General features: G+C 38.8%; 1 protein-coding gene and 1 pseudogene across 2 annotated transcripts in view; one reads left to right on the forward strand and one right to left on the reverse strand.

Moving 5' to 3' along the window:
* DENND5B (DENN domain containing 5B) overlaps positions 1–25152 on the reverse strand; it is a 209227-nt gene that overhangs the window by 138293 nt on the left and 45782 nt on the right. The gene's annotated exons all lie outside the window — the stretch shown is intronic.
* On the forward strand, positions 8603–15573 carry LOC132433581 (RNA-binding protein 25 pseudogene; annotated as a pseudogene).

The following is a 25152-nucleotide window of genomic DNA, read 5'->3' on the forward strand; positions in this document are numbered from 1 at the left end:
GTACAACCATTCACCCAGTGGCTGAAGGTGTATAGCTGGAATTATCCTTGACTCCTCTTTCCCTCTTATTCCCCACATCTAATCCATTGCTTCATCCTACTGATTTAACCTTCTATTTTTCTTAAATCTATCCAACTCTCTCCATCCCCACTGCCACTTCTCTAGTCCAATCCAATGTCGCCTCTCACCCGAATTATTACAAACATCATCACGTCCTGCTGCCAGGCTTACCACCCATCTCCCCCACTCCATAATGCAGCCCAAGAAATCTTTCTAAATATAGATCCGAGGTTACTCCCCTTCAGAACCCTTCAATAGTGCTTCATTATCCTAACTTTAAATCTCAAATTGCCTAACACTGCTTCAAAATTTTTCATAATCTGACTGCTTATATCTTAACCCTTTCTACAAGATTTTCCATATCCTTTGTATTCTATACTCCAGCCGTGAGGAAATTACTAGCTGCTCACCATATGTACCTCGCTCCCTCAAATTAGCCCACTTTCACACATGCTGTATGTCTGCCACAAATACTTCTTCCAGTATTGCCCCCACTCCCCATCCCACCTGTAAATTCTTGGCCGCCCTTCAGATCTAAGCTTATAGTCATTTCTTCTGGAAAAGACTGCAGCTCTATGAGGGTAAGAGCTGTTCTCCACTGAATCCCCAGAGCCTACACAGTGCCTAGTATAACATGAATTCAAGGACCATTCACTAAGTAAATGAATAATTATGAACACAGGCTAGTGGAAAGAACATGAGTTGTTACTGACATTATGTAAAGATTTTTATCTTGTTTGTACAAATTTTAGAATAATAGTTTTGTAGTAGTATGAAGGTCATTTAGTAAGAATTTAAGACTTGCGATTATAATTATACCGAAATTATAAATTAAAATTATCGTTACTATCATTGTAAAAGTATTTGTTTCTTTCACAATATTATGTAGAAATAGCTGAGAAATAACTAGGGAAGCTGCATTATGGATTTTGTGCTCCTGCATGACCATTCCAGATACTTATAATTTTGTAGATATACTTGTATAGTGGATAAATTTAATTGTCATAAATGTTTGTTAAATTGTACTTCTGTGAGAGAATATAATAAGTCAAATTCTTTTAGGATGAATTCTTTCCTTCAACTTTTTTATTGTAGTAAGATACACATAACATAAAATTTACCATCTTAACCATTCTTAAGTATACAATTCCGTGGTATTAAATACATTTATAATATGCAACCATCACCACCACTCATCTCTATAATTCTTCTCATCTAGTAAATTGAAACTCTATGCCCATTAAACAATAACTCCTCATTCCCTCCGCCTCCTCAGGCCCTGGCAACCACCATTCTACTATCTCTATGATTTTGATTACTCTAAGCACCTCATATGAATAGAATCATAGAGTGTCTTCTCATGCCTGGCTTATTTCACTTAGTATAATGTTCTCAAAGTGTATTCATGATGCAGCATACTGAAGAATTTCCTTCCTTTTGAGAGCTGAGTTATATTCCACTGTATAGTATAAGCCAAATTTTACTTACCCATTTATCCACTGGTGGACACCTAGCTTGCTTCCTTGTTATAGCCATTGTGAATCATGCTGTTACGAACCTGATACATATATCTCTTTGAGACTCTGGCTTTCAATTCTTCTGGGTATATACCCACAGAGGTGGAATTACTGGATTATATGATGATTCTATTTTTAATTTTTTGAGGAACTACCATACTGTTTTCCATAGCAAGTGTACCATTCTACATTCTAACCAACAGTGCACAAGGGTCCAATTTCTCTACATGCTCACCAACATTTGCTGTTTTCTGGTTTTTTGATAGCAGCCATCCTCATGGGTGAGGGGTACTTTTAGGATAAGTTTTAAAGGCCTTTCCATTTTGCATGAATGAATGAACAAAAATCCAACAAACTCAAACTTCATTCAATTACATATAAATAATCAGTAGTTTGTCATTTAGAAAAACTATGTTACATGGACATACTTTTTTCAGTAAGATTAAACTTATTTTTTCACTAGGAACACAGTATTACTGGTAGTTAACAGACTGTTCACAATTCTATATCACCAACCAACAAATATATCCAGTTCTTTCTATGAGCTTAACCAAACTTATTAGGAATACAGAAAAATTATTAGTAATGGTTCTTCCCTCAGTGCTTATAGAAGAAATTCCTGGAAAGGCAATAATTCAAGCTGGCGAAGAGAGACAATTATATCACAAAAGAGAGGCTATATAGTATATTTTTACAGAATTTAAATATATGGTCTTTTTTTTTTTTTTTTTTTTTTTTGGTCACACCGTGTGGCTTGTGGGATCTTACTTCCCCAGCCAGGGATCGAACCCATGCCCCCTGCATGGAAGTGCGGAGTCCTAACCAATGCACCACCGGGGAATTCCCTAAATATACGTATTAAAGCCACTCTCTCAGAAAAATAATTCTTATGCTTACGATTATTTTTCACGGATATATATATAGGTGTGAAAACTAGGTGTACAGGTTATACTTACTTCCTTTGTTCCTGAACTTGCTCCTTTCGATGACAGTGACTAAAATATATCATTTATTTATATTCATTTCCTCCAATGATGTACAACGTATTTTCTGTGTTAGCATATCTCACTGCATCCTACTCAACCTAAAGGAGGTTAAGTCCAAACCATGGAGAAGCTTTGGCCTGTTATTTATTTTTTCCACTTCTTCATTAATTTGCTCTTTCATGATGGGTGATTTTAATCACTTTTCAGTTCTTTGGTTGCAGAAAAATACATTATTTGTATGTTCCTTCAAGACCCTTGATAAAATGACTACCATTACCCACCTGCCTACTCAAGAGCTGGCTACTGACTTGTATGTTATTTAAGTTCTATCATTTGTCTCTTGTACTGCCTAGCTTTAAGGCTATTTCTTTTCTTTTTTTTTTTTTTTAAGTATTTATTTATTTATTTGGCTGAGCCGGGTCTCAGTTGTGGCATGTGGGATCTAATTACCCAACCAGGGGTCGAACCAGGCCCCCTGCATTGGGATCGCAGAGTCCTAGCCACTGGACCACCAGGGAAGTTCCTCTTTTCCTTTTTGTAATTAAAAAATATTTCAAACATAGAGAAAAGTAGAACAGAAATAATGAACACCTGTGTGGGTATATTCCACCTGAATTCAACAAATGTTAACACGTTGCGGTATCTGCTTCACAATTTTTTAAAACAGAAATAAAACGTTAGAGATGGAATAAAAGTCCCCTTTGTGCCCCTCCCTGGCCCCTTTAGGCCTGGAGCTTAGAACACCAGCCTGTCCTCACTTGGCCCATCCTCTTTCAGGATGCAGCTTAAATTATAAACTACCCTACTGTAGCCCACAGTGATTCCTGTTTTCCCTAAACCCAACCCACTTTATTTCCAATATAGCCAGATCTTTATTTTTTCTGTGAGTTCCCTCCAGCCTGAACTTACAATGGCCTGTGAGTAGGTAACGCCCTGACTACGCTGCTCTGTGTCTTAATTTAGTACTCCTGTTGCTTCCTTGGTCTTGAGACATAAGGTAAATTATCTCAGTGGAGGTGAAGGGCCATGAAATGTACAGTATAGTGCTGAGTGAGAAGTACACAGTTGGTAAAAGGAAGGATCTCTCTCTAACCACACAAGCTGCAGTTTAATAGTCTATTTCATTAACGGTTATATTCAGGGGTTGGTCTATAAGAGAATTCATTTCCCTTAGGAACAGTGTTATAAGGTGGTTAAGTCTCCCTATCTCCCCAGCCCTAAACTAGCAGGGGTAAAACACCTCACGACCCAGGCCAGGAAAGGTCAGAGCGCAGAGAAGATCAGGAGCTCTCAAACCCACAGCGGATGAAGGACTAGGGGGGTGAAGCATAGAGGCCGGGAGTCAGATGAGACACTGTGTCTTTCGTCTCATACTCTCCGTATTTGCCGTTTCTCCCCCCTTTCCCATCCGATACTTCTGCTCCTCAGCTAATTACTCCCCCTCTTCCCCTCAACTCGGCCCTGAATGCTAGGGTGAGAAGCCCGGGTTCCCAAGAGAGGATCTGTGGGCAGGCTCTGCACAAAAGGAAGAAGAAGAGAGCCTGGTGCACCGAAGCCTGGGAAGTCAGAGACCTCTTGGCTTCGGGGTTCTTTCCTTACATAGTTCACCTTGCTTTCTCATCTAGTCTGCAAGTCTGTCAACCAGAGACCGCTCTATAAACACATAAAATCTGATTCAAATATTTTAGAAAATAACTGCAAAAATGAGTAATTCATACCATACGAGACCTGAATAATCTTTAAAAGATTATACAGTCCACCTATGCCCCTGTCCCACCTGGAGCAAGCAAATCTTTCAAGTGACTTTTAATCAGCTTTTAGTACTGTATACTACCTTACCTTTTCAACCTAATTTAAAATCACCTGAATTCCATACTCACCGCATCCTACTCAACTAGCATGGATGGTTTGCAATTTTTTTCTTTTTTTTATCCATTTTGCTTCATGCTGTGCTAATTTAACCTCATCTTGGTAAACAAGAAAATGGTCCGCATTTGACAGACTCTACTTGCAGCAACTGCAGCTGGCCTGTGTGCAAACCAATTTTGTTCATTCTTCATCCTGGCAGGGAGCTCTGCCCTAGAATTGTTTTGGGACTAATCAGCATTAAACCTGTGTCAGAAAGGTTGCTGAAAGCAGCCCTAGAGCAAGGCCGCAGTAACAAGGCTGAGCAGGAAAGGGATTAGGACAAATGCAGCAGCTGTGTAAAAATCTGTGACGAGTTCTGCTTTTAACAGAAAAACCGGGGCTCAGCTTCTCTCCTGTGCCTTGGCACTTCTGTGGAAATGACTTGGAAAGAGGTTATGGAGAGAAAAGAGATGCACCAAATCCACTCTATTTCTTCCTTTCTGGGATGATAGGTGCTTGGTGATGAGCCAGAAAATCTTACTTCAGATGGCAGCATACAGGAAAGAAACAGTAAATGCATCCTCTGCTAGTCTCTGTAGCTGAAAACACTGCATGGCTGTTCTCTGGGTATCTAGTGAGTTAGATGGCATGGTTTTCTACAGGATGAACTGAGATACAAGAAACAGGAGACATGCCTAACAAGATCCAAGGTAGATATAAACCAACTCTAACTTGGCCTAAAAACTTTAAGAATAAATTCCTCAACATCGGGCTTCCCTGGTGGCGCAGTGGTTGAGAGTCCTCCTGCCGATGCAGGGGACACAGGTTCGTGCCCCGGTCTGGGAAGATCCCACATGCTGCGGAGCAGCTGGGCCCGTGAGCCATGGCCGCTAAGCCTGCGTGTCCAGAGCCTGTGCTCCGCAACGGGAGAGGCCACAACAGTGAGAGGCCTGCGTACCGCAAAAAAAAAAGAAAATTCCTCAACATCAAATGATCAAATATTGGAGTATTATTTTTTCTACTAACCTGCTGGATTCAGTCTACACCTTTCAGTGTATCACATTCATTTTGTACCAGAATATGAATGAGAATCTAGTGTACTCAGTCAATCTTTCAATCCCTTAAGCTAGATAAACACTGCTTAATAACTTCACAAATACCCACCAAAGAAGGCCACTAAGCTTCCCATCTACCACCAGATCTGTGAGGCTGGTACAGAAGCCAAAAAAGAACAGACCATTTTTGTGTGATCACAGGAATTTTTGTATATATGGTTGCTTTTTGTGTGTCTGCTCACATAATTCTCATTAAATAACTAGGAAATCAGTAACTGCAACAGATGTGCACGTAAAGATTGAGGGTTTTTTTTTATTACAGCTTTACTGAGATATGTTCATAACCCTAATATTCACCCTTTTAAAGTATACAACTGAGTGGTTTGGGGTATATTCATAGAGTTGTACAACCATCACCATTATCTAATTTTAGAACATTTCATCACTTCAAAAAAACTCTGTACCCATTAGTAGACAGAGTTTTTGATACAACAGCCATCCCTGTTAGCTATGAATGTTTGTTACCTATGAGGGAATTTCTTGGCCTTTGTCAATTGGAACATGGCAAAAAAAAAAAAACTCCAGAGTGTTCAGACAACACTTAAAAAGTTTCAAAAAGTGTTTTTCAAATAAACTTTTTCTCTAGTCCAGTCTTACCCATGCACCAGTTTTGGAACATATCTTGCAGAAATAATTTATTTGCAGAAGAGTGAATAAACATTACCTAACAATGGATTTAAAAATGCACTGTGACCTCACTGCAAAAGCCAGTTTCCTGCAGATACTCTGTGTTGACACTCTTATTAATAAAATTAATTAATTAATAAAAATACGGTCTTACAGAGCTTTTCAACCTTGTTTCCCAAATATATGAAAACCATTTTGCATTTCTGTAGTTTCCACACCTATTATGAGTTAAAATGAAACACTTTCTTTTTTTTTTTTTTTGTGATACGAGGGCCTCTCACTGCTGTGGCCTCTCCCGTTGCGGAGCACAGGCTCCGGACGCGCAGGCTCAGCAGCCATGGCTCACGGGCCCAGCCGCTCCGCGGCATGTGGGATCTTCCTGGACAGAGGCACGAACCCGTGTCCCCTGCATCGGCAGGCGGACTCTCAACCACTGCGCCACCAGGGAAGTCCATAATGAAACACTTTCTAATCAAACGGCTAGCATAAGTTAGGCAAGTAACTGAACTGAAATAAATTTAGTCAGCAATGAAAAAAATAAAAATATAATGTGAGCCATACATATAATTAAAAATTTTCTAGTAGCTACGTTCTTAAAATAGGAAAAATAGGAAAAATTAATTGTAATGATATATTTTACTTAACCCAATGTATTCAAAATATTGCTTTAACTTGTAATCAATATACAAAAACGTCTTACTGAGATACCAAGGCTTTTTGAAATCTGGTGAGTATTTTACACCTACAGCACATCTCATTTTGCAACAGTCAAGTTTCAAGTGCTCAATAGCCATGTGTGGCTAAGTGGCTCCCACACTCAGCAGCACAGCCTTAGATTACTGAAGTTAGTTTCTCTTTCAATTCATCATAAAGGAGTGCCTTAGTTTAGGTACTCATCATCTCTGGCCCAGAATATACCAGTGGACTCCTAACTGGCCTCCTTGTCAATCTGGCCTCCATATTGCTGCCAAAATGATCTTCTTAATATGCTATTATGCTAGTCTGATCATTACAATCCTCTGCATAAAATCCTTCAGTGGCCCTTTAATGCTGAATAAAAATCCAAATTCCTTCTGCCTTTACAAATATTTTCACTCAGTTTAATACATTCTCCCCTCAATCCCTGCTAATTTAGCAAACATCTGCTCCTAGTTCAGTGACACAATCTCAGGGAAACGTTCCCCATTTCCTGCCAGGGAACATTAGGTGCACTCCTCTAAACCCCCTTTTTCAGCATCTATCACATTGTGCAGTGGAGTCAAATTTTACAAGGGTTTGGCTCTAATGTGATCATGTAAGGCTAAAATCAGAGTCAAATTACCTCTGGAAACTTCCTAGGATACCATGGCCTTATTGGGAATTGAAATTTGCTGTACTCTGCAGTCCTAAATGCACCTTCCTCTAGGAGTAAGGCAGATCTCCATTTCACAGATGAGGGAAATATCAAATAAGTTATGACTGGTATTAAACTTTAATTAGTAGGGTTGCTAACATTATTCTTGATGTATCCCATAATCATCAGCACTACTTTTCCAACATTTTGTTAAAAAAAAAATCACTGGGCTTCTACTATCTAAGGAGGTTATTTTCTCTTTAATCTTCTTGCTTCTATTCTATCCCATTCTAATCATTAAGATGGATATTGGAATGATCGATTCTTCTGGGCAGAGTATTTCTTTGTATTTCTTTTTCCTCACAGATGTCTCCTCCTTCCCCCATCCCTCCACCCCTTTTTAGGTCAAGGGAGGTGGTAGGTAAGTCTTGAGACTATTGTAGGTGTGTGAGGGAGAGTACAGCCAAATTTTAAAAACATCTTTAAATCTCTAATGACTTACTACATCTGTTCAGTCCTTACCTGACCCCAGTAAAACAATGACAAAAGTATCTAAATATCTTTCCATTTTTAGGAGAAGAGGGAGCAGGGCCTGCAAGTAACCTGAAACTTCAAGTTTACTGCAGATAGCCTTGGCCCTCAGGACAACCTGTGGGTCAGTCATTCTGAGGCATAGAAAAGGACGGGAAGAGGCTAATGAATGCCCACAATCCCTGCTCCCCGGAAAAGCGCTGTTCTCAGATCTAGAATGGGTCTGTGAAACTCCCAAGCCTTGGGATAGAGGGGACCAAGGTGGTAGATTCCCTGAGACTGCTTACCATCCTCAGAAGAGAGAAGGTAAGATAAAATTGAACTAACCTTGCAGTTTTAGAGGACTTACGAGGCTGGCAGGAGGCAAGAAGGAGATTGCTTAGGCCATGCTGCTGCTGACCAGACGCTGGCACTTCAGTGGGAAGGCAGTGGTCCCAGCATATCTCTTAAACCATTCCACCAAAGGAGTGTTCTTTTTTTTTTTTTTTTTTTTTTTTTTTGCGGTACGCGGGCCCTCTCACTGCTGTGGCCTCTCCCGTTGCGGAACGCAGGCTCAGCAGCCATGGCCCACGGGCCCAGCCGCTCCGCAGCATGTGGGATCCTCCCGGACCGGGGCACGAACCCGTGTCCCCTGCATCGACAGGCGGACCCCCAACCACTGCGCCACCAGGGAAGCCCAGAAGTGTCCTTTTTGAGTTAATGTTTGGACATCTTATTAGTCTTTTTTGCCATAATTTTATTGTTCTTCATTTCCCTGACATAAACCCTTCCTTTAAAAAGTATATGAGGAGACGTACAACACTGTGAATGTACTAAATGCCACTAAATTGTACACTTTTAAATGGTCAATGGTTAACTTTATGTTATGGGAATTTTACCTCAATTTTTGAAAATGAAAATCAAGTATATGATAAGAAAAATACTGCAGGATTACCAAGGCCATCCTACTTTCCTTCACTGTGTGTATATGACACACTTGGCCCTATAATGTTGCCCAGGATTAGATCTTGAATCCTAAGACTGCTGTGATGGGCTCAGAGAGAAGAGATTATAATGTCAGAATACTTAGTGCCCAGGATGTGATTAAGCTCATTTTGTTCATCAGCAAAGTGGCATCAGAACGTTCTTTCTAGCATATTAAAGAACATGAATCCTAATTAACATCTTTAATAGCTCAGTAAGCCTCCTTGTTATACACCACTGAGCCTTTTTTTATCATCTCCAATTTTGAATCATATCTTAGAAACGTTGGTAGCAGAATATATGCAGTAAGGGATAAACAAATGCATGAAATTAAAAAAAAAGAATTGGAAAGATACTTAGAAATATAGGAATAACTTACAAATTATATTTTTAATGAAATCACCTTTTATTAGGAAATTCTAAACATCTACTCCACTGTAATAAAATATCACAAAAAATGGCCACCAAAAATTCTTCCCTGCCCTGTATGTGTGCATGCTGCCTCTTCTATCAAAAGAAGGGTTCTATTTTCCTCCCCTTGAATCTGGGCTGGTTCTGTGACTTGCTTTAACCAGCAGAATGTGACAGAAGTGTCACTGTGCCAGTTCCAGACCTAGCACTTAAGAGTCTTGACAGCTCCTGTTTTTTCTCTCTTAGAATCAAACCACCACATAAAGAGACATGGGCTAAACTACTAAATAATAATGAGATGGCATGGAGAAGCAGAAGAGGCCCACCTGGCCACTAGACATTTCAGCCACCTAAGTCAAGTGAGAGAAGCCATCCTGGACATCTAGCCAAATTAGCGACCCAAGTAGGCACTGGGTGGAACAGAAGACCTGCCTAGCTGACCCAGAGGATTGTGAGAAACAGTAAATAACTGCTGATTTAAGCCACTATGGAATACAGCATACACTGTTACACAGCAATAGATAACCGAAAAATCCACATACCCCCTAACCAATTTTCTTCTACAACCCTAGATTTAAAATTGGAATTGAATTTCTGCCGATAATAAATTGACCTATTACTTAGATGCCCAAAGAATCTTGAAACCTCTAGACTGAATATTTTACTAATTTTCAAAACCAAAAGTCCTTATATCTGACAAAGGATTCATCACCAGAATATTTAAAGAATTCCTATAATCAATAATTTTTTTTAAAAAGACAACCCATTTTTAAAAAATGGACAAAAGATCTGAACAAGAGAATAAATTTAATATATACAAAAAGTCAATAAGCCAATGAAAAGATACTCAACATCATTAGTTGTCAGGTAAAATACAAATTAAAACCACAATGAGACACCACCTCAAACCTACTAGAATGATCAAAATTTAAAAGACTCACCATACCAATACCAAGTATTGGTGAGGATCTTGACCACTTGGAACTCATACATTGTTGGTGGGACTATAAAATGGCAAAGCCACTTTAAAAAACTGTTGGTGAGTTTTATACCTAACCCATACACCTACAATTCTACTCCTAAGAAGCATATATCCACAAAATTATTTGCACAAGACTGTCAGCTTTACTCATAATAGCAAAAAAACTGGAAACAACTCAAATGTCCACCAACAAGCAGAAGGATATACAAATTGTAGTATATTCATTCAATGGAACACAACTCAGTAGTAAAAAGCAATAAACTGCTGATGTATACAACAACATGGATGAATCTCAGTGACACTTTGTTAAGCAAAAGAAGCCCAACAAAAGATTCCAGATGATGTTTAAGAACTAACCTATGGTTCTGTCAGCGGGAACCACCAACTTCCAGTAATTTGTAAAAAATGACCAACACAAAGGCAAATGAGAGGTACCTGCTACATGTTCTCTAGGCCTTTTAGAAAACATGGAGTTGTTCCTTTGGCCACACACATGTGAATCTGTAAGAAAAGTGATACTCTAGACATGGGGTACAGTTCAAAAAGGAATACCCCACAACTGTTAATATAGCAAAACAGGAATAAGTCCATCTAAAGAAAGCAGAGGAAGTACACAGCAAGTAAGTTTTTTGGAAGTTAGACAAAGAGGAAAATTATTTTTATAGCTATCTATCTAAGTTTGGAATAAATAAATGGAGCATCATTAATTAAGCCCTGTTGACATAAGAATAAATTAACAATATAATTTAATAACCTTGACATTTGGACCAAAGTACTTTTGGCTTGTAAACTTTCTGTAAAACAAGAAATAATTCCTCAAATGGGTGACTGGTTTTTTTAAGGACTCAAGAGATCTTCCAGCCTTTTAATAAATATTTATTGAATAGCTTATATGAATAAGATACTCTGCAAAGTGCTATGAAAGCAGCAAAGATTAAAAAAAAAAAATCCAGACTTCTGCAGTACTATTTCATAGTAATATCTCATAGAACTTATTCATTATAATATGAAGATTCATTATATACCATATGGAGGGGTGTAATGACTATTGCACCCATCAGATTCAACAAACGTTATGGTACTATCAGCAATCTGATGCTAGATTAATTGGCACACCATCCATAACGCTAATAATGAAGCAGACAATTGGGGCTATTCAAAATCTATCAAGATTTCTGGATCCATCAAGATTTCTGGATTACAAGCATACCATTAAAAATTTTTTTATTGTAATAAGATACAGTATCTGCTCTCCACCAAACTTAAAAATTAAACGGGGAGATAAAAAGTCATTTATTTCTCCTTAAGACCATGAGACCTATAATAGCTTATAAGACAATAACTGATAAAGAATATTAACGTTATGGAAGACTGAAACAAGAGATTACAGGGCTTAAATTAGGATGAATTTAAGTTTGTACAGATAAACCAACTGCACATTTCATACAAAAATTTATTTTTTTACACCCCTCAAATAAGTCATTAAACTTCTTTTCCAGTGACCTCATGAAATAATACATTCTATTTTTTTAAAGGCTTAATAATTAGAAAATAGTTCAACATACAATCTGCTTTCCTATAATTTATACTCTCTAGTCCCAGTTCAGTTCTCTAGAGCTACTGAGGTCCACATTCTCTTCTGTATGACTAGGCCTCAAATTTTCAAATTTGGTTGATATATTCACTAATCTCCTCTTCTAAGGAAGCACACCCTATTCATTTTATCATTCCTCAAGAAATAAAAAAGAAACATCACCATCCTATTCTCTATTCCCTGGATTCAGTAATTAAAAAAATTAAAAACCTGAGCACCTTTGGTCTGCCAGGCATTAATACTCTATATTGTATGTACTGGAGATATAGCAGTGAATAACAGACATAATCTCAGTCTCACTGAATTAACTTTTTAGGGGATGTGCTCAAGTTAGTCAATATGTATCTTAAAATCTATCACCCTCGTTCAAGACAACATAAGTACAGTGGAACTATTCCGAACATAACATCACATACAACTAGTGCAACCTAGGAATCATACTGAACTGGTCATATTATTGAGTTATATTGAGCTTGCAGTCAATTTTTTTTTTTTTAATTAATGTATTTATTTGGCCATGCCGGGTCTTTAGTTGCAGCACAAGGGATCTTTGTTGCGGTGTGCAGGATCTTTAGTTGCGGCATGCGGAATCTTAGTTGTGGCATGTGGGATCTAGTTCCTTGACCAGGGATTGAAACCAGGCCCCCTGCATTGGGAGCATGGAGTCTTAACCACTGGACCACCAGGAAAGTCCCAGTCAATTCTTTTTTTTTTAAAGTGAATTAAGTGATTACATGCCAAGAATATACTAGGAACTATGAATGTAACAACAAGAGAGTATACCTCTGCCCTCAAAGACTATGAAATCCCATAAGGAAGACAAACAAGTAGACGATTATAAGCAGTGAATTAAGTTATAAAAGAGGTCTATATAGAGTGCTAGGAGAAAGCAGTGGAAGAGTACTTAACTTGCAATATACAGAAACAGCTGTCCTAAGCAATTTCTCCTTAACCAATAGCTTGGATTGAACTAACACTGTTTCTTCTGTAAAAACATAACGGCTGATGTCCACAGTAGGCCAAAAGTGCTCATAGCCAGTAGCACTTCCACATCTTGTACTTGAATTTGTTTGCCACAGCCATTCCCAACATGTTTATCCAGTTTCACATGATACTGAATTCATAATTTAATTATTAAGTAAATTATGAAATATGATTGTGAAAACACTCATAATTTCTATGAAAATGAAGCTGAATACGTACATAGGCAAGCTGCTAAAAAAATAATAAGGCGGCCTGTGAGAGTAGGTGCTTTGGCACTAGTCTCCCGGCTAGCGGCGTGCAGAAATCTCGAGCTGGTGGAACCCCCTCATAACCTGGAGCCCAGAAGGCCGCGAAGACAGTACAATTTCCTCAGCGGCGGACCACTGTGGTAAGAATGTCTTTCCCCCCTCATTTGAATCGTCCTCCCATGGGAATCCCAGCCCTCCCACCAGGGATCCCACCCCCACAGTTTCCTGGCTTTCCACCACCTGTACCTCCAGGGACTCCAATGATTCCTGTACCAATAAGCATTATGGCTCCTGCTCCAACTGTCTTAGTACCCACTGTGTCCATGGTTGGAAAACATTTGGGAGCACGGAAGGATCATCCAGGCTTGAAGGCTAAAGAAAATGATGAAAACTGTGGTCCCACTACTACAGTTTTCGTTGGCAACATCTCTGAAAAAGCCTCAGACATGCTTATAAGACAGCTCCTTGCTAAATGTGGCTTGGTTTTGAGCTGGAAGAGAGTACAAGGCACATCTGGAAAACTTCAAGCCTTTGGATTCTGTGAGTATAAGGAGCCTGAATCAACCCTCCGTGCACTCAGGTTATTGCATGACCTGCAGATTGGAGAGAAGAAGCTACTTGTTAAAGTTGATGCAAAGACAAAGGCACAATTGGATGAATGGAAAGCAAAGAAGAAAGCTTCTAATGGGAATGCCAGGCCAGAAACCGTCACTAATGATGACAAAGAAGCCTTAGATGAAGACACAAAGAGAAGAGATCAGATGATCAAAGGGGCCACTGAAGTTTTAATACGGGAATACTCCAGTGAGCTCAATGCCCCCTCGCAAGAATCTGACTCTCACCCCAGGAAGAAGAAGAAGGAAAAGAAGGAGGACATTTTTCGCAGATTTCCAGTGGCCCCACTGATCCCTTATCCACTCATCACTAAGCAGGATATAAATGCTATAGAAATGGAAGAAGACAAAAGAGACCTGATATCCTGAGAGATCAGCAAATTCAGAGACACACAAGAAACTGGAAGAAGAGAAAGGCAAAAAGGAAAAAGAAAGACAGGAAATTGAGAAAGAACAGAGAGAAAGAGAGAGGGAGTGTGAAAGGGAACGAGAAAGGCGAGAACGGGAACGAGAAAGGGAAAGAGAACGCGAACGAGAAAAGAAGAAGGAACGGGAGCGAGAACGAGAATGGGATAGGGATCGTGACCGGACAAAAGAGAGAGATCGAGATCGGGATCGAGAGAGAGATCGGGACCGTGATCGAGAAAGGAGTTCAGATCAGAATAAGGATCGCAGTCGATCAAGAGAAAAGAGCAGAGATCGTGAAAGGGAACGGGAGAGGTAAAGAGAGAGAGAGACAGAGAGAACGGGAACAAGGAAGAGAACGAGAGCGAGAAAGGGAACGGGAGCACGCAAGAGAAAAAGACAAGAAGCGGGACCGAGAAGAGGATGAAGAAGATGCATATGAACGAAGAAAACTTGAAAGAAAGCTCCGAGAGAAAGAGGCTGCTTATCAAGAGCACCTTAAGAATTGGAAAATCAGAGAACGAAAGAAAACCCAGGAGTATGAGAAAGAGGCTGAGAGAGAAGAAGAAAGAAGAAGAGAAATGGCAAAAGAAGCTAAACGACTAAAAGAATTCTTAGAAGATTATGATGATGATAGAGATGATCCCAAATATTATAGAGGAAGCGCTCTTCAGAAAAGGTTGCGTGATAGGGAAAAGGAAATGGAAGCAGATGAACGGGATAGGAAGAGAGAGAAGGAAGAGCTAGAGGAAATCAGGCAGCGCCTTTTGGCCGAAGGGCACCTGGATCCAGATGCAGAGCTCCAGAGGATGGAACAAGAGGCTGAGAGGCACAGACAACCACAAATAAAGCAAGAACCAGAATCAGAGGAAGAGGAAGAAGAAAAGCAAGAAAAAGAAGAAAAACGAGAGGAACCCATGGAAGAGGAAGAAGAGCCAGAGCAAACGTCCTGTCTCAAACCAACTCTGAGGTCCATCAGTTCTGCCCCATCTGTTTCCTCTGCCAGTGGCAATGCAACTCCCAACACTCCTGGAGATGAGTCTCCCTGTGGTATTATTATCCCTTATGAAAATTCACCAGATCAACAACAACCTGAGGAGCATAGGCCAAAAATAAGACTGAGTCTTAAACTGGGTGCTTCCAATAGTCCTGGTCAGCCTAATTCTGTGAAGAGAAAGAAACTACCTGTAGATAGTGTCTTTAACAAATTTGAGAATGAAGACAGTGATGATGTACCCCGAAAAAGGAAACTGGTTCCCTTGGATTATGGTGAAGACAATAAAAATGCTGCCAAAGGCACTGTGAACACTGAAAAAAAAGCGCAAACACATTAAGAGTCTCATTGAAAAAATCCCTACAGCAATGGGCTTCCCTGGTGGCGCAGTGGTTGAGAGTCCGCCTGCCGATGCAGGGGACATGGGTTCGTGCCCCGGTCCGGGAAGATCCCACATGCCGCGGAGCGGCTGGGCCCGTGAGCCACGGTCGCTGAGCCTGCGCGTCCAGAGCCTGTGCTCCGCAACGGGAGAGGCCACAACAGTGAGAGGCCCGCGTACCGGAAAAAAAAAAAAAAAAAAAAAATCCCTACAGCCAAACCTGAGCTCTTTGCTTATCCCCTGGATTGGTCTATTGTGGATTCTATGTTGATGGAACGACAAATTAGGCCATGGATTAATAAAAAAAATCATAGAATACATAGGTGGAGAAGAAGCTACATGAGTTGATTTTGTTTGTTCTAAGGTTATGGCTCATAGTTCACCTCAGAGCATTTTAGATGATGTTGCCATGGTACTTGATGAAGAAGCAGAAGTTTTTATAGTCAAGATGTGGAGATTACTGATATATGAAACAGAAGCCAAGAAAATTGGTCTTGTGAAGTAAAATTCTTTTTACATTTAGAGTTCCATTTCAGATTTCTTCTTTCCCACCCTTCAAAGAACTTTAAATTTTTTTTTTGTCTTCACAGACATTTGTGAGATCTGTAATTTTTTTTTTAATGTAGAAAATGTGAATTTTTTTTGTCCTCTAATTTGTTAATGCCATGTGTACTCCCTTGGCTGTAAAGACATCTGAATCCTACCATGGTTCTCTTTATACTCACCAGGTACAGATTACTGGTATGTTTTATAAGCCGCAGCTACTGTACACAGCCTATCTGATATAATTTTGTTCTGCTGATTTGTTCCTTGTAAATATTAAAATGACTCCCCCCAAATAATAATAATAATAAGCTGTCTAATTAGATACAGAAATACTAAAGAGTGGAATGGAAAATCATAAAAATCTAGAAGGATTTTGCACTCAGATTTCTTTGAAATGGCTTTAAATTCTCACTCTACTGTAAAGAAACGGAAACTAAAAATCATAGATGATTCATTATATGCGGGCTTTATAATAAGAGACATCATAGAAAATTATAGTCAGCAGATCCTTATTCAAAGGAAAAGCCTTGGTCCTAAAACAAACATTTATGAAATACACATAGTATGTTTTAAGAGAAAATGTTTAAAATATTCATGTAACTTTTCTTTATAGTTCTTCAGTCTTTTTGATTAATTGGTACAAACGACAGTGGAAAAAACTTCAAGTGTAACAGTCCCAAAAAGAGAAACAAGGATGCCAAGAGGGATTTCAGGATGCTGCTGTGTAAGGGATGATTAAAGATTAAACTTTAGGTCTGAAAAGGTGAAAGCTGAAAGGGGCTATGACCCAAGCCAACAAAATCAGCAACAGCATGAACAAAGTAGACCTGGATTTGTTTACCGAGCCCAGAAATGCTGGATAAAGGCAGCCTCTAACAGGCAGTTTTTTATTGGTAAAAAAATCACCCCCACTAGAAAATAAGCTCCATGAAAAGCAAGGACCTTGCCTGTTTTTGCTCACTGATCTACCCCTCTTACTAAGTGAGGACTGGAACGCCTGGAATGAAGTAAGCCCTCAATAATTCTTTATTTAAGGTTGGATGAATCAATCAAATGCGCTAACCACAACACACTGACATTTACAAAAGAAGGAATATCCTTCAAATTCGTGCAATGTTAAGCTTAAGAGAAGCAGAGGACAGTGTGACTTGACTCATCAAAAAATAAACTTAAGAGACCCAAGCATCCCTAAAATTTTCTAGTGTCCTTTCTCACTCCCTTCTTCTGGAGACCCTACTCTATAGTTTTACTGATTCTTCACCATTTCTCAGGCCTTTGACCCTGTTCTGTTAGGCTGAAGTGCTCCCTTCCCTTTTCCTTTCTTTATCTATTAAAATTCTATGCCTCAAAAGAAGATCTACAAACGGCTGATAAGCACATGAAAAGATGCTCAGCATCATTAGTCATTTGGGAAATGCAAATCAAAACCACAATGCAATGTCACTTCACATTCACTAGGATTAGGCTAAAATTTAAAAAAAAAAAAAAAAACCCCTAGGGAATTCCCTGGAGGCCCAGTGGTTAGGACTCCACACTCTGCACTCTCACTTCTGAAGACCCTGGTCAGTCCCTAGTCAGGGAACTAAAATCCCACAAGCTGCGTGGGGCAGCCAAAAAAAACCAAAAAAACAGAAGACAGGAACACGTGTTGGCTAGGATGTGGAGAAATTGGAATCCTCATATACTGCTGGTAGGAATGTAAAACGGTACCTTAGAAAATATTCTGACAGTTCCTCAACCCAGCAATTCCACTCCCAATTTCAATACCCAAAACTATTGAAAATATGTCCCCCCAAAATCCTGTACGTGAATATTCACAGCAGCATTATTCGTAATAGTCAAAAAGTAGAAACACTCAGATACCCATCGACTGATGAATGGAAAAATAAAATATAATACTTCCAGTACAATGGAATATTTGGCAATACAAAGGAATGAAGTACTAATATGTACCATAACATGGATGAACTTTGAAAATATTATGCTGAGATAAGTTAGACACATATTGTATGATTTCATTTATATGGATTGTGCAGAATAGGCAAATCTATAGAGACAGAAAGTAGATTTGTAGTTGCCAGGAGCTGAAAGGAAGGAAGAATAGGGAGTCAACACAGATATGGGGTTTCTTTTTAGGATAATGAAAATGTTCTAAAGTTGATCTGTGCTTATGGTTTCATAACCCTGTGAATATACTAAAAGCCACTGAATTGTTTGCTTTAAATGGTATGTTTGGTATGTGTACGGTACGTGAATTACATCTCAATTAAACTGTGTTAAAAGCTCTATGAGTACTTTAAGGGCAAGTTCAAATATGATCCTCCCCCATTTCTTACCTTTCCTAGCAAAAATTAATAATTTCCTCTACACTGTCAAAATAGTTGTTATTATAGTTTGTTAGTTATATGTTACCTATATTAGAGCACAAGCTTCTGAACAGTAAAAAACTTTTTACTCTTCTTTGCATCCACTTTCCCAAGACCTAAGGCAGTGCATTACATAGAGCAGATACTCAATGTATCTTTAGTGTACTACAGAATTAATTACCCTCAAAGAGTAACATAGGCAAATAATGAGTGAAATTAAACATATTGAGTCAAATTTACCTGTTAAAAAGTCAAAAATGGTTAAGTGTTATTCTAGGATTCATCTCTTCAAGTGATAGCATGGATGGGGTGGGAAGTTCTGATGGCAGAAGAAAATGGACTAGATAGGTATACTCTGCACCTAAACCAGAAAATACTGTCAAATCCTATGATTTTCTTGTCTGAAGTTTACCAATGCCCCACGGCTACATATTCTGGTGTTCCTGAGTTTTACCATCTTTCTTTCCCTTGAAATAGCCACTTGCTCAAATAATGCACGAGTTGCAGTGTTTTACAATAATTTACACAAGGTAGTATTCCTGGGAAAGATTTACAGTCTTTTTGAATCAGTCTCTCCACAGATTAGAGCACACTAAAGAGACACCACCAAATGCAATGTGTGGTATCCTGGATTGGGCAGAGGAACAGAAAGAGAAGAGCAGTGGAAAAATTAGTGAAATCCAAATAGAGTCTGTAGTTTAGTTAGCAGTATTATGCCATGGTTAATTTCTTAGTTTTGATAAATGTACCATGGTTACGTGGAACGTTAACATCTGGAGAGGTGGATAAAAGGTATACAGGAACTCTGTAGTGTCTTAGAAACTCTTCTGCAAATCTAAAGTTATTTCAGGGACTTCCCTGGTGGCGCAGTGGTTAAGAATCCATCTGCCAATGCAAGGGACACGGGTTCAAGCCCTGGTCAGGGAAGATCCCACATGCCGCGGAGCACCTAAGCCCATGCGCCACAACTACTGAGCCTGCGCTCTAGAGCCCGTGAGCCACAACAACTGAGCCCATGTGCCACAACTACTGAAGCCCAGGCACCTAGAGCCTGTGTTCCACAACAAGAGAAGCCACCACAATGAGAAGCTGACACACAGCAATGAAGACCCAACACAGCCAAAAATAAATAAATAAATATATTAAATAAATAAAGTTATTTCAAAGTAAAGTGTTTTGCTTATTATTTTTTTAAAGCAGACTCTCTACTGTGGAGTAATGTAAAATTAGATATACTCATCTAAAGTTCGTTCACGTTTATTCAACAAATGTTGTGTACCTGCTATGAACATAAGATCATGGGATGAATATGTGAACAAAAAACAAAGATTTCTGCCTTGTGGTGCTTGTATTTCAAGTAGGAGAAGCAGACAATAAATAATAACTTTAATAAGTAAGTTATGTGGTGTGTGAGAAGGTAATAAATGCTACGGAAAAAAACACAACAGTAAAGCAGTGTTGGGAGATCGGAAGTGGGGGAGGGAAGGAAAGATGGATTTTTTAAAATAGTGGTGTGGAAAGGCCTCACTGAGAAGAGGACATCTGAGCAAGACATGAGGGGGAGCAGGCCAAAGGATACCTGGAGGAAGAGCATTCCAGGCAACGGGGCAGCTAGAGCAAAGGTTCCAAGACTGGAGCGCGCCCAGCTTGTTCAGGAAGCGGCACCACAATCAGTGAGAAGGCAGCACAGAGTGAGGGGTGAGTGGGAGGGGAGAAGGTGAGGCAGGTTTCAGGAACCAGACCACAGGAGAGCTTTGGCTTTTCCTCTGAACAGAATGGGGACCACTGGAGACTGCACAGAGTACTGTGCCCCAACTTAATGTTTTAGAAGAATCACTCTGGCAGTTGTATTAAAAATACTCTTTACTCAACATCACCTATGTGGTATTCTCGCCAAAAAATGTTTAGCCTGAACCTAACCATGAGAAAACAATAAGGTAATTCCAGAATATGGGACATTCTACAAAGCAACAGCCCTGAACTCTTTAAAACAGTCAGTGTCATGAAAAACAAAAAAAAGGGTGAGGGGAACTATTTTAAATTAAAAGAGCCGTAACGACCAAGCAAAATGAACCTCGACTGAAATCCTTAAAAGGGGTGTATATTAGTTTTCTATGGCTGCTATAACAATATCACAAACTGTGTGACATAAAACAGAAATGTAATGCCTCACAGCTCTGAAGGCCAGATATCAGAAATCAGTATCACTGGCTGAAAGCAAGGTGTTGGCAGGGCTGTGCTGCTTCTGGAGGCTCTAGGAAAATCTGCTCCTGGCTTCTGGTGGCTGCTGGCATTCCTTGGTTTGTTGGCTGTATCACTGCAATATTTACCTCTGTCTTTACATCCCTTCCTCCTGTGTATGCGTGTGTGTGTGTGTGTGTGTGTGTGTGTGTGTGTGTGTGTGTGAAATCTCTCTCTGCCTCCCTCTTACAGGGACACATGTGAAAAGCATTTAGAGTCCACCAGGATAATCCAGGATAGGATAATCTCTCCATCTCAAAATTGTGAATTTAATCACATCTGCAAAAATATTTTTTCCAAGTAAGGTAACATTTAGGTTCCAGGAATTAGGATCTGATATTTTAGAGGGCTATTATTCAGCCTACTACAGAAGGGAAAGGTATAAAAGATGTTTCTTAGACATTAGATGATACTGAATTAACATTAATTTTCTTAGATGTGATAATAGGATTGCAGTTACAGGATAATATCCTTGTTCTTAGGGGTTATATATTGAAAGAATCAGAGATGAACTTTCATAAAACGTGTAACTTTCTTTCAAATTGTATAGCAAAAACAAATACACATATAGAGAGAGAGAACACTCACTAGATAACTTACAAATGTAGCAAAATGTTAACAACAGGTGAATCTAGCAGGAAGGGTTTATGGGTTTTTATTATACTATTCTTTCAACTCTTCTATAGATTTGATATTTTTCAAAATAAGAATGTGCAGGAAAAAAAATTTTAAGTATACACTAGAGGGGGCAAAGGAAGAAGCAGAAGACTGTAGAAGCTGTAATCTAAGCAAAAGATGATAGTAACTCTAACCAGGGTGGTAGCAGTGGAGTTGGTGAGATGTGGCTGGAGTCTGGATGTATTTTGAAGGTTGAGGCAGTAATTACTGATAGACTAAACAGAGTGTGAAGTGTGAGAGAAAGAGAGGAATCAGGAATGACTCCAAGGCTTTGAGACTGACCTACCATCAACTGAGAAGGGGAAGAATACTTTTTATAGGAAATAACAGAATTCCAGTTTTGGACATACTACTTCTGAGATACTAATTCAAAACGGAGATGTTAAGAAAGCAGTTAGATAAAAGTCTGGATTTCAGGAGAAAACTCTAAGCTAGAGATATAAATTTAACATTTCATCAGTAGAGTGCTAATATAAGATTATACTGAAGTCATGATATTGGACTAGATCACCAAAGGAGACAGTTACAGCAACCTATAAAATCACAAAGTGGTACACATCAGGGCAGAAAAGAACCAAAGAAAATTTTATAACCTCAGTCATCTTAAGATTGGATGGAGCTATCAGCATTTCTTTAAGGAAACTGATCCACTGAAGGAAGCCCAGACTACTTAAATGTCTTGAAAGATTTTCTGGTTCCCCCAAATTTTACAATATATACTGCTATATAGCATTCCAAGTCCTACAAAAAGAATTAAAACATCCATCACTCAAGAGAATACCTTTTAAAAAAATGCCCAACACAAAATGATGACAATTTTTATTAAGAATCTCTTATATTACATTTTTAAAAGACAAAGTATATACAAATATATAAAGTATATAAAACAGGGATAGCTATATTTGCCTTATCAGTAGTCATTGCTTTGAATTCTGCACCCTCCAAAAAATCCATTTAGCACAACTGCCCTTCCTCTATTTTCTTTAAAAATATTTATTTATATATTTGGTTGCACCGGGTCTTAGATACAGCAGGCAGCTCCTTAGTTGTGGCACATGGGCTTCTTAGTTGTGGCATGCCAACTCTTAGTTGCAGCATGCATGTGGGATCTAGTTCTCTGACCAGGGATTGAACCTGCGCCCCTGCATTGAGATCACGGAGTCTTTTATCCACTGTGCCACCAGGGAAGTCCCGCCCCTCCTCTATTTTATTATTGCTTCCAAAGAGACAATCTAGAACTTTTGTGTTATGCAAACTAAACACTATAGCACTGTAGTTCAATTTTAATGAAATTTAATACAATGAGACATTAACTAAATGGAAACAGACTAGTAACATATCTAAGGAGGAGCAACAGTTTTGGTTTTTTTCCCCCGGTAGAAGGAACCTTGTTTTTTAATTTAATTTAATTTAATTTAATTTAATTTAATTTAGTTTAATTTTGTTTTTTAACTTAGGAGGTGCAACAGTTTAAAAACAATATGTGGATTTTTGTTTCAGGATATTCGTGAAAAATCTCACACTGTATACAACATTTTGAATGTACATACATTTTTCTAGAAAGAAGGTTCAAACATTTTATTACATTTTCAATGGGATCCATGATCTCAACATAGTTTAAACTTTCAGGCTTGAAAATTAACATTGCTAGAGATCTGAAAATCGAAGCACAAACTGAATGTGTCAAAATTAAAAATTTATTGGATTTTAAAAATAGAATACACACTTTCACATCTTTAAAAGCAAGTACACTGATGATAAGGGAAATCTGTCAAGTTCAAGTCATGTTTAGACACCATGAAAATTTTCTTATGAAAACATGCTCCAAAGAAATTCCTTAACAGAACAAGTACATTTACTTCTGAAAACTTTAAACCTTAAAGGAACAGAAGCCTAAGACCTTACATTTAAATTCCTGTTCTCAATTACCAGTGAGATTAGCTAATTCCCCCTGCTTCTAATAATCAGCCAAGATTTACCTCCCATTTTACTTCAGGCATCTAAAAAAGGCTTTTAAATTAGAGAAATAGGTAAAACTGAGGAAGGTCCTCAGTAAAATGGGTAAAACATGAAAGAGAAGAAGAGGCAGAAACAGCCTTAATCATTATTTTCAACTTGGTTCAGTTTATTCAGTATTCAAAGAAATTCACACTTTCTTGTTAAAAAGTGTGTAACTACTTTTTTTTTTTTTTTTTTTTTTTTGCGGTATGCAGGCCTCTCACTGTTGTGGCCTCTCACGTTGCGGAGCACAGGCTCCAGACGTGCAGGCCCAGCGGCCATGGCTCACAGGCCCAGCCGCTCAGCGGCATGAACCCGTGTCCCCTGCATCGGCAGGCGGACTCTCAACCACTGTGCCACCAGGGAAGCCCTAAAGTGTGTAACTACTTTTAACATTAAACATAAAAGCTGACTTAAAGTCTCCTCAATTCTTTACACAATACCTAACATTTATATTCTAACTAAGTGGTAAGAATTGTTCTTAGCACTTTATTTGTATTAGCTCACTTAATCCATGTATGTGTATACATATCTTTTATTTTGTTTTGTCCTTTGCTGAGGCTTGAACTCCCTGGGCTGACAAAAAATACCTGTATCACATCCTAATTATACCCAAAGGTTCACTTTGGGGTTTGATTCAGAAGTGTGACTTCCCCAAGAAGAGTCTTCCAAGTCCTGAATCCTGGCATCAGAGTTGTCACTGGTCTGGACTAAAGGTCTAGTGTGGCTCTGTTCAACCTGGGATTACATTCTTTCCAGGATGAATATAAGAATCTCTTTCGGTTCAAAACTCAAATATCGAATGGACTCCGCAACTGCCTTGATCTCTCCAACAGAAAATGACTTCCTATGCCCATTTCTCTCATCATAATAAACAATCTAGACCTAGTCTAAAAATAAATCAAAGCAGAAAGATACTTCTAAGCTACCCATTTGGGGACCATGAAGGTCTTCACTCTGACCTGAAAGAGAATTACTTTACTCAGGTTATATTTATAAAAGACTGAATAATAATGAAAAGTGCATATTTTACAACAGTCAGTGAAAGAACAGGATAAAAGGATATATAAGGTAGGAGAAAAACTATATAAAATCACATTAAAAACAGAAAGGAAATACAATGAAATATTAACAATCGCTGTGGCTGGGGTTTACACTTCTAAAATATTTTATTTTTTTTATTTTCTAGTTTTTGTTATTAACTTAGCATTAATTTGTGCTTTTTAAATATTTATTCTCAAATTATAAACTATATAATGACCTATAAAATAACTAATCTAGATAGTTAGCTTTATATTAGAGTATATTTGTTTATCCCATATCAAAATGTTATTTCCTAAACAGGTTGTCATCCTATAACTATTTTCTGATCATTTTCCCGAAACCTTACCAAAACAAAGCTCTCTTATAATCTTTCTCCATTTTGTTTTCAACTCCTCCCTGAAAAATACATATTTAGTGGGAATCAAGATTTTCTGCTCAGAGTGTAAAATCACTCTAGATTTAAAAGCAACATTGGGCTTCCATGGTGGTGCAGTGGTTAAGAATCCACCTGCCAATGCAAGGGAAGATCCCACAGGCCATGGAGCAACTAAGTCTGCGAGCCACAACTACTGAGCCCACGTGCCACAACTACTGAGGCCTGTGCACCTAGAACCTGTGCTCCGCAATGAGAAGCCACCACAATGAGAAGCCCACGCGCCGCAGTGAAGAGTAGCTCCCACTAGCCACA

This window comes from Delphinus delphis, chromosome 11, assembly GCF_949987515.2.
Source record: "Delphinus delphis chromosome 11, mDelDel1.2, whole genome shotgun sequence".
Lineage (NCBI taxonomy): Eukaryota > Metazoa > Chordata > Mammalia > Artiodactyla > Delphinidae > Delphinus > Delphinus delphis.